Source organism: Suricata suricatta, chromosome 12, assembly GCF_006229205.1.
Source record: "Suricata suricatta isolate VVHF042 chromosome 12, meerkat_22Aug2017_6uvM2_HiC, whole genome shotgun sequence".
NCBI lineage: Eukaryota > Metazoa > Chordata > Mammalia > Carnivora > Herpestidae > Suricata > Suricata suricatta.
This window is the reverse complement of record NC_043711.1, coordinates 77,021,901-77,029,043: the sequence shown is the minus strand read 5'-3', so window position 1 is coordinate 77,029,043 and position 7,143 is coordinate 77,021,901. Positions and strand designations below refer to the sequence as shown.

At 37.4% G+C, this 7,143-nt stretch overlaps 1 protein-coding gene across 3 annotated transcripts in view; it reads right to left on the bottom strand.

Annotated features, from left to right (window-relative positions):
* RNF24 (ring finger protein 24) overlaps positions 1–7,143 on the bottom strand; it is an 81,334-nt gene that overhangs the window by 48,659 nt on the left and 25,532 nt on the right. Inside the window, exon 2 of one of the 3 annotated variants that reach the window (XM_029916656.1) lies at positions 6,385–6,522. The exons of the other annotated variants lie outside the window; for them this stretch is intronic. The gene's annotated coding sequence lies outside the window, so the exon portion shown is untranslated. The remainder of the gene's footprint in view (positions 1–6,384; positions 6,523–7,143) is intronic. 3 annotated transcript variants of the gene reach the window in all.

Here is a 7,143-nt window from a genome sequence, read left to right as displayed (position 1 = left end):
ATACTCCACTGACAGCAATGGATAGATCAACCAAACAGAAAATCACTAAAGAAACAATGAACCTGAAAAACACATTGGAAGAGATGGAATTGATAGGTATATTTAGAACTCTGCATCCTGAAGTTAGGAAATTTACCTTCTTCTTGAGTGGACATGGCACATTCTCAAGATAGATCACATACTGGGGCATAAAGCAGCCCTCCATAAGTATAAACGAATAGAGATCATACCATGCACACTTTCAGATCACAATGCTATGAAACTTGAAATTAACCACAGGAAAAAGTCTGGAAAACCTCCAAAAATGTGGAGATTAATGCATAGGAGCACATGTACCCCAATGTTCATAGCAGCACTGTCAACAATGGCCAAAACATGGAAAAAGCCTAAATGTCCATCACTTGATGTGTGGATCAAGAAGATGTGGTATATATATACAATGGAGTATTACATGGCAATGAGAAAGAATGAAATCTGGCCATTTGTAGCAAAGTGGATGGACCTCGAGGGTGTCATGCCAAGCGAAATAAGTCAGGTGGAGAAGGACAGATACCATATGTTTGCACTTATAGATCTAACAGGAGAACAGGAGAAACCTAATGGAGGACCAGGGGGAGGGGAAGAGGGAAAGAAAGTTGGGGAGAGAGAGGGTTGCAAAACTTGAGAGACTGTTGAATACTGAAATCTGAAAAGGAACTGAGGGTTGAAGGGGAACGGGGAGAGGGGAAAAGGGATTGTGGTGATGGAGGGGGGCACTTGTGGGGAAGAGCACTGGGTGTTGTATGGAAACCAATTTGACAATAAACTATTTAAAAAAAAAGAAATTAGGACTCTGTGCTGACAGCACAAAGCCTGCTTGGGATTCTCTTTCCCTCTCTCTGCCCCCTCCTGCTCACTCTCTCCTTCTCTCTCAAAAAAATATGTTGTGTGCGTGTGTGCGTGTGTATACATACATACATAAAATTTGCAATGTCCAGTTTCACATGGAAAAAAATCAGAAGATCTAATAATTCTGGGCTTCATTCTTGCAGGGCAACAATTGTGAGTGGCCTTTGGGCTTCCAAGCTGTTATGTTGCTGTGCAATGGGAAATGAGGAGGGGACATTCCTACATGTTAGGGTAAGTGCACTCCTAGGCTAAGTCAGTATGCTCTCATTTGTCACAATTTCCACCACTCCCTAAGTCTAAACCAAATGTCAGTGGGTCACTTGTGCTTATCCTGTTATTTTTCTCAAAGAAGATAAATATTTCTACCTCTATCAGAAAGAAAAGAAAGAAAGAGGGGGGGGAGGGAGACGGAGGGAGGGAGAGAGAGGGGAAGGAAGAAAGGAAGGGAAGAAAGGAAAGAAAGAAAAAGAAATCAAAGGTTGTATGATTTTGTTTTCTATCCAAGTGTACTTGAATGATTCAATTTTCTGCCTGGTCCTGTTGCCACCAAGTTTATTGCCTTTCCCTTATGGTTTCTAGCTTTGATTTTCTCACATCAGATAACAGAAATTCTCACCTATATTCTCTTTTAATACCTACATGGTTTTGAATCTTACATTAAAATGTTCAATCCATCTAGAAACTACTGCATGGAAAAAAGGACTAAAATTGTTTTTCCAAATGGTTAATCATCTGTTGCAATAGCATTTATATAGTTCTTTCTGCACTGTCTTAAAACTCTACCTTTTTCAGAGTCACGTTTTTCATATGGCTGGGTCTGTTCCTGGATTTTGTAGCCCCTTCACTTTTTTCTATCATAATGTTCTGTACCAGCATGCAATGTTTTATTTTAATATAGCTTTATCATACCAATAATTCACACACAATAGGGCAATATTTCCATTATTACTCTTCCTTTTTAATATTTTCAAGCTATTCTATTATTATTATTATTATTATTATATTTGAGAGAGTGTGCATGCACATGGGGGAGGGGCTGAGGGATAGAGAGAATCCTAAGTAGGCTCCATGCTCAGAGTACAGAACCCAACATGAGGCTGAATCCTATGACACTAGTATCACAACCCAAGGTGATATCTAGAGTCAGATGCTCAACAACTGGGTCACCCAGCTACCCCTCAAGGCTATTCTTATACCATTTTTTTTTCTAGATAAACAATTTAAAAGATATCCTGTTGGGAAGTTGACTGAAATTATATTAAATTTATAGCTTACTTTAGGGAGCTTATTTTTCATTTATTCTACTTTTATTTTATGCCTTTCAGTAGATTATATAGCTTTATTCATATGGGCTTTATACTTTCCTTTAACTTATTCCTAGTTATTATATGTACTTTTGTTGTTATTATAAGTGGGTTCTTTTCTTCCATTATGTTTTCTAAGTTTATTAGAAATATTTCTATGGTTATTCCTGACATAGAGAAAAGCTACTGCTTTTTGTATATTTTGGAACCTAACATGGAAAAATTTTTTAGGATAGGTATGACTAAACGCCTACATAAAAATAAATCTCAATAAAGCACTCACAGGTCTGAGCAGTGAGACACCAAGAACAACTAGCTACAAAACATACAACAGAGTAAATGAACATAGTGACTTTCAAATAGGCTTTTTACTTATATATCACCTAAAATAATTATAAATATATTCTCACCCAAATACAACTTTGCTTTGGACTAGCTGATCTCTGGCTCATTGTTCTGACAATAAAATAGCAAACTTACAAGTTGTCCCTCAAGACCCTGCCAAAATGGGACAGTGCCCAGACAATTTGTGCTTTAGAAGATGCAATCTCGGGGTGCCTGGGTGGCTCAGTTGGTCAAGTGGCCGACTTTGGCTCAGGTCATGAGCTCACGGTTTGTGGGATCGAGCCCCATGTCAGGCTCTGTGCTGACAGCTCAGAACCTGGAGCCTGCTTCAGATTCTGTGTCTCCCTCTCTCTCTGCCCCTCCCCCACTCATACTCTGTTTCTCTCTGTCTCAATAATAAATAAAAACATTTAAAAATTTTTAAATAAAAAGAAGATGCAATCTTTTTGTCCTCTAAGCATAACCAAAGATGGTCTCAGGAAGGAATTACAAATATAAGAAACCAAGATACATCCCTGTTTATTTAGCTAAAGCATAGGAAACAGCTTCAGAAGAGATCATTCTCTCAGACCTGTGACTAAGGTTCAGCTAATGAGCCACAGTGTGGCCTTACCAGGCTGGCCAGGACCTGGCTTGACTGCAATAACTTGAGCCTAAAAGAATTAGATGGCAGGTTCTATGTCTCTATTAATAGTCAGGGACAGATGTGGAGCCTCTGCAGCTCAGTCAATAGCTGACTGTTCTCTACTTTGTCAGAGGCCAATAAAACCACAACACATATATTATGAGTTGAATTTGATATATCTTACTACTAAAGAATACAGGAATTTGCTTAAATATGCATATCTCTGGAAGGATGCCTAAGAAATTGATAATATGAGCTGCTTTTGGTGAGGGGACGAGGAATGTAGGGAGGACAGAGTCTTCAGTATATATATAGAGTTTTTTGCATCTTTTGAATTTTTTTTATTTAAAATAAAAAAAAATCCAGTGATGTATTTGCCTAGGTCTATAAAAGTTGGTAGGGCCAATGGTATAAAGGATTTCATGTTTATTTTTGAGAGAGAGACTGACACACACACACACACACACACACACACACACACACACACACACAGAGTGCAACAGGGGGAGGAGCAGAGAGAGAAGGAGATGCAGAATCTGAAGCAGGCTCCAGACTCTGAGCTGTCAGCACAGAGCTCGACGTGGGGCTTGAACTCATGAACCCTGAGACCATGACATGAGCCAAAGTCGGAGGCTTACCCAACTGAGCCACCCAGGTGCCCCTGGTATTACAGGATTTAAAGGGAGCAGGTGTTAGAAGTCCATTTGTATAAAAGCACAGAGTATATGTATAGAATTAAGCATACATTTCCTGCCCTATCTACACAGCACACCAGTGAATGTCAAGCATTTTGGTCTCCCCAAAAGCATCCCTAGACCAGGGAAGAATACTTTCAAGTTTAGCAGAGAAATACTTCTTAAAACCACTTACATTCCTTGATTCTAAATCTATTCTAATGTACTAAAGTTATACAGTAATTTTGTTTTCCCCATGTCACTTACTTAAGTGAAAGTATAAAAGTTTTACTCATGCCTAGTCAACACTTAAATTCACCTGAAAAAATTTTTTTTAACTTTTTAAGTTTATTTATTTATTGAGAGAGATTGAGAGAACAACAGGGGAGGGGCAGAGAGAGAGGGAGAGAGAATCCCAAGCAGGTTCCACACTGTCTATGCAGAGCTGGATGTGGGGCTCAAACTCCCAAACTGAGATCATGACCTCAGTCGAAACCAACAATTGGATGCTTAACCAACTAAGCCACCCAGGCGCCTTGGTTCACCTGAAAATTCTATTTCTCATGGTAAGTCTGTAAATTGGCAGTCTTCTGAGCTTTGGTCAGCAAGATTTTCCTAGGCCCTAGTTATCCTTGCGAATAGGTAAGGTTGCATTTCCATATATGCAGAGGCATAAATCCCAGAACGCAGGACCTCAGGTAGAGATCATGCCCTGAGGTGCTTTGTGTCTGAGTACCTAAGTGCCACTCTGAGATGGTACCACCACCTCACTTCCTCCAAAGTGCTCCAGTCTCTATCACTTTCAGAAATTTCCTCTGCATTCCAGTCTTTTATAATCTCCTCTGGTACTTGGCTATTGGAGATTCTAAGATATCAGGGCTCAAAAATCTTTTATCTTCAAAAGGCAGACAACTAGACAAGATAATTGGCTGGTATTCTGTAAATATTTCTCTAAATGCATTTTGTGTTATCTGAGTTACAAAGTCTAAGGTCATTCTTATCTTTTATCCTCCAGAAGCCAGTTATTTCCGGTGTTAAACTGGTAAGTAGGTATGTGAGTATTCTGTCTTTAAGGGTCAAATCTGGAAAACAAGTGCATGCCAAACTCTCAATCTGTAGGCAAAGGTTTGTTTTTCTCTACAATAACTTCAGTTTTTCCTTTACTGAAACTTCTTTCTATTTGCAACACTCCCACCCCCCACCATTATTTGGAGAAGAGTTGCAGGAGTAAAAAACTAGATATACAGGATTTGTTATAAGCTGTTTGTCTATTCCATGAATTTTAACCTGAATCTTTCCATTTGGCCTTAATTTTATTGACTACTCCACTATTCTTTAAAAAAATTAAAAAAAAAATTTTTTTAATGTTTATTTTTCAGAGAGAGAGACAGACTGACAGAGACAGAGTGCAAGCAGGGGAGTGCAGAGAGATGGAAACACAGAATCCGAAGCAAGCTCCAGGCTCGAACTCACCAACCATGAGATCAAGACCTGAGCTGAAGTAGGACGCTCAACCCACTCAACCCACTGAGCCACCTAGGCGCCCTGACCACTCCACTATTCTGATGACATTTTTTCCCCTTGAGGGATGTACATTTTTTTGTATACTTTTACTAGTGCTTCAAGGTGTTTTTTTTTTATTTCTAACTAGTTCTTTTTAATAAATAGTCATTGTGTCTTTTACTCTTTTCAACCCTATTATTGACAATTCCATTCCTACTGCATTTCAGGTTTTTTTTTAAATTTTCCCCTATTTCTTCTATTATCATTGTTTTCTCTGGGTTTGTACATAGCTTTTCTCTTTATTGGTATTGCCTAAGTTCTAAAATCAAGGCTGTAGTGCTATCTTTGCTCACCACAGTTGAAGTCTGTCTTAAACATTTTGTATTTCAGGTATTTGTTATTTTGGTGGGTCTCTTTTTACTCTGTCATATTCCCAGTAATTATTCTGTGTTGGCTCCATAAAGACTTTTCCTCTATTTTTGTGTAATGATAAAGTCTCTAATTTTCAGTTTAAATCATTCCATCAGATTTTTATGAGACTTCATTTTGACGATGGCGAGGTATTCAAATTTGATGTCTTGTATTCCTTTCTGGCCTCTGTCCTAAGCACAACCAGACATACAATATAATTTTACAAATAGTCTGCTTATCAGCACTTAATAACCAAATTCTATTTAATTCACATTCTTGTGGTTAAGGATAGAACTCTTAAAAGAGTATGGATCGTAGGAAAAATAGCAGCGTAATGCTGAGATAGGAGTACCAAATGAGTACATAATACGAGTACAAAACAAGTTGTAAAGAAGGAAAATACTCTCAGGTTGAACTTCACATCATAATTACAAAGGCAGTACAAAGATAAGATGTAATGAACAGTTCTCATTCTTAGCATGAAACAAACCCTAAATGTAATACAATACCTGCTTACTTTTAAAAATAAGCTGATTCCCCCCTGTACCCCTCACTTGTTTTTTCTTACAACAAAAGAAATCAAAATGCAATAGGAGAGCAATGCCTATGTCACTCAAAACCAAACTCTAATTACCTGGGGATGTTTAATTTTCAACATCTCTCAAGTGTGATGAATGGGCCAGTGAGCCTCTTTCTTTAGAGCCAGATCTTATTCTACATTAATGGCTCATCATCTCCTGGGTTCTTGTACAGGTAGGCATAATAAAGACACCTGCAGAGCACAAACAAATATAATTCTTAAAAACTGGTAAGTGCTTCTAGTTGCTGGAGTAAATGTATTATTGTTGGGGCAATGGTAATCTACTTATTTACTAGAATTAATAAAAAGATGGATCATGAAAAGAAAAATCTTCAGTATGAACTTTTAAAAAATCGTTTTGATTATGTAATGGAGATGTTATTTGAGAAATGGTTATATCTTTTCTATTGCTTCAGGAAAACCAACCTGATTATACAGAAAGAATTAAGATGATTATTATTTGCAGATGATGGTAAATAAAAAGAATACTTACTAATAAATATATACAACCTATATTAAGACAATATGAAAGAGACAAAAGAAGATGTAAATAACAAAATCTATATCTTCTTGAAGCTCAATATTATAAAGATATCAATTTTCTTTAAATCTATAAATTTAATACAGGCAAAATAAAGAATACTGACATAATTTGGCTTTTTCTGGAGGATGGAGGGTAGAGAAGCTAATTCTAGTTCAATAGGAAAAATGAAAATGAGAAAATAGACATATTCCATTACTACCACATGAATTGACAGATTAACGGAACAGAATAGAGATGTGATAGTTAATCATAGCTGTAGTTTGCCAAAT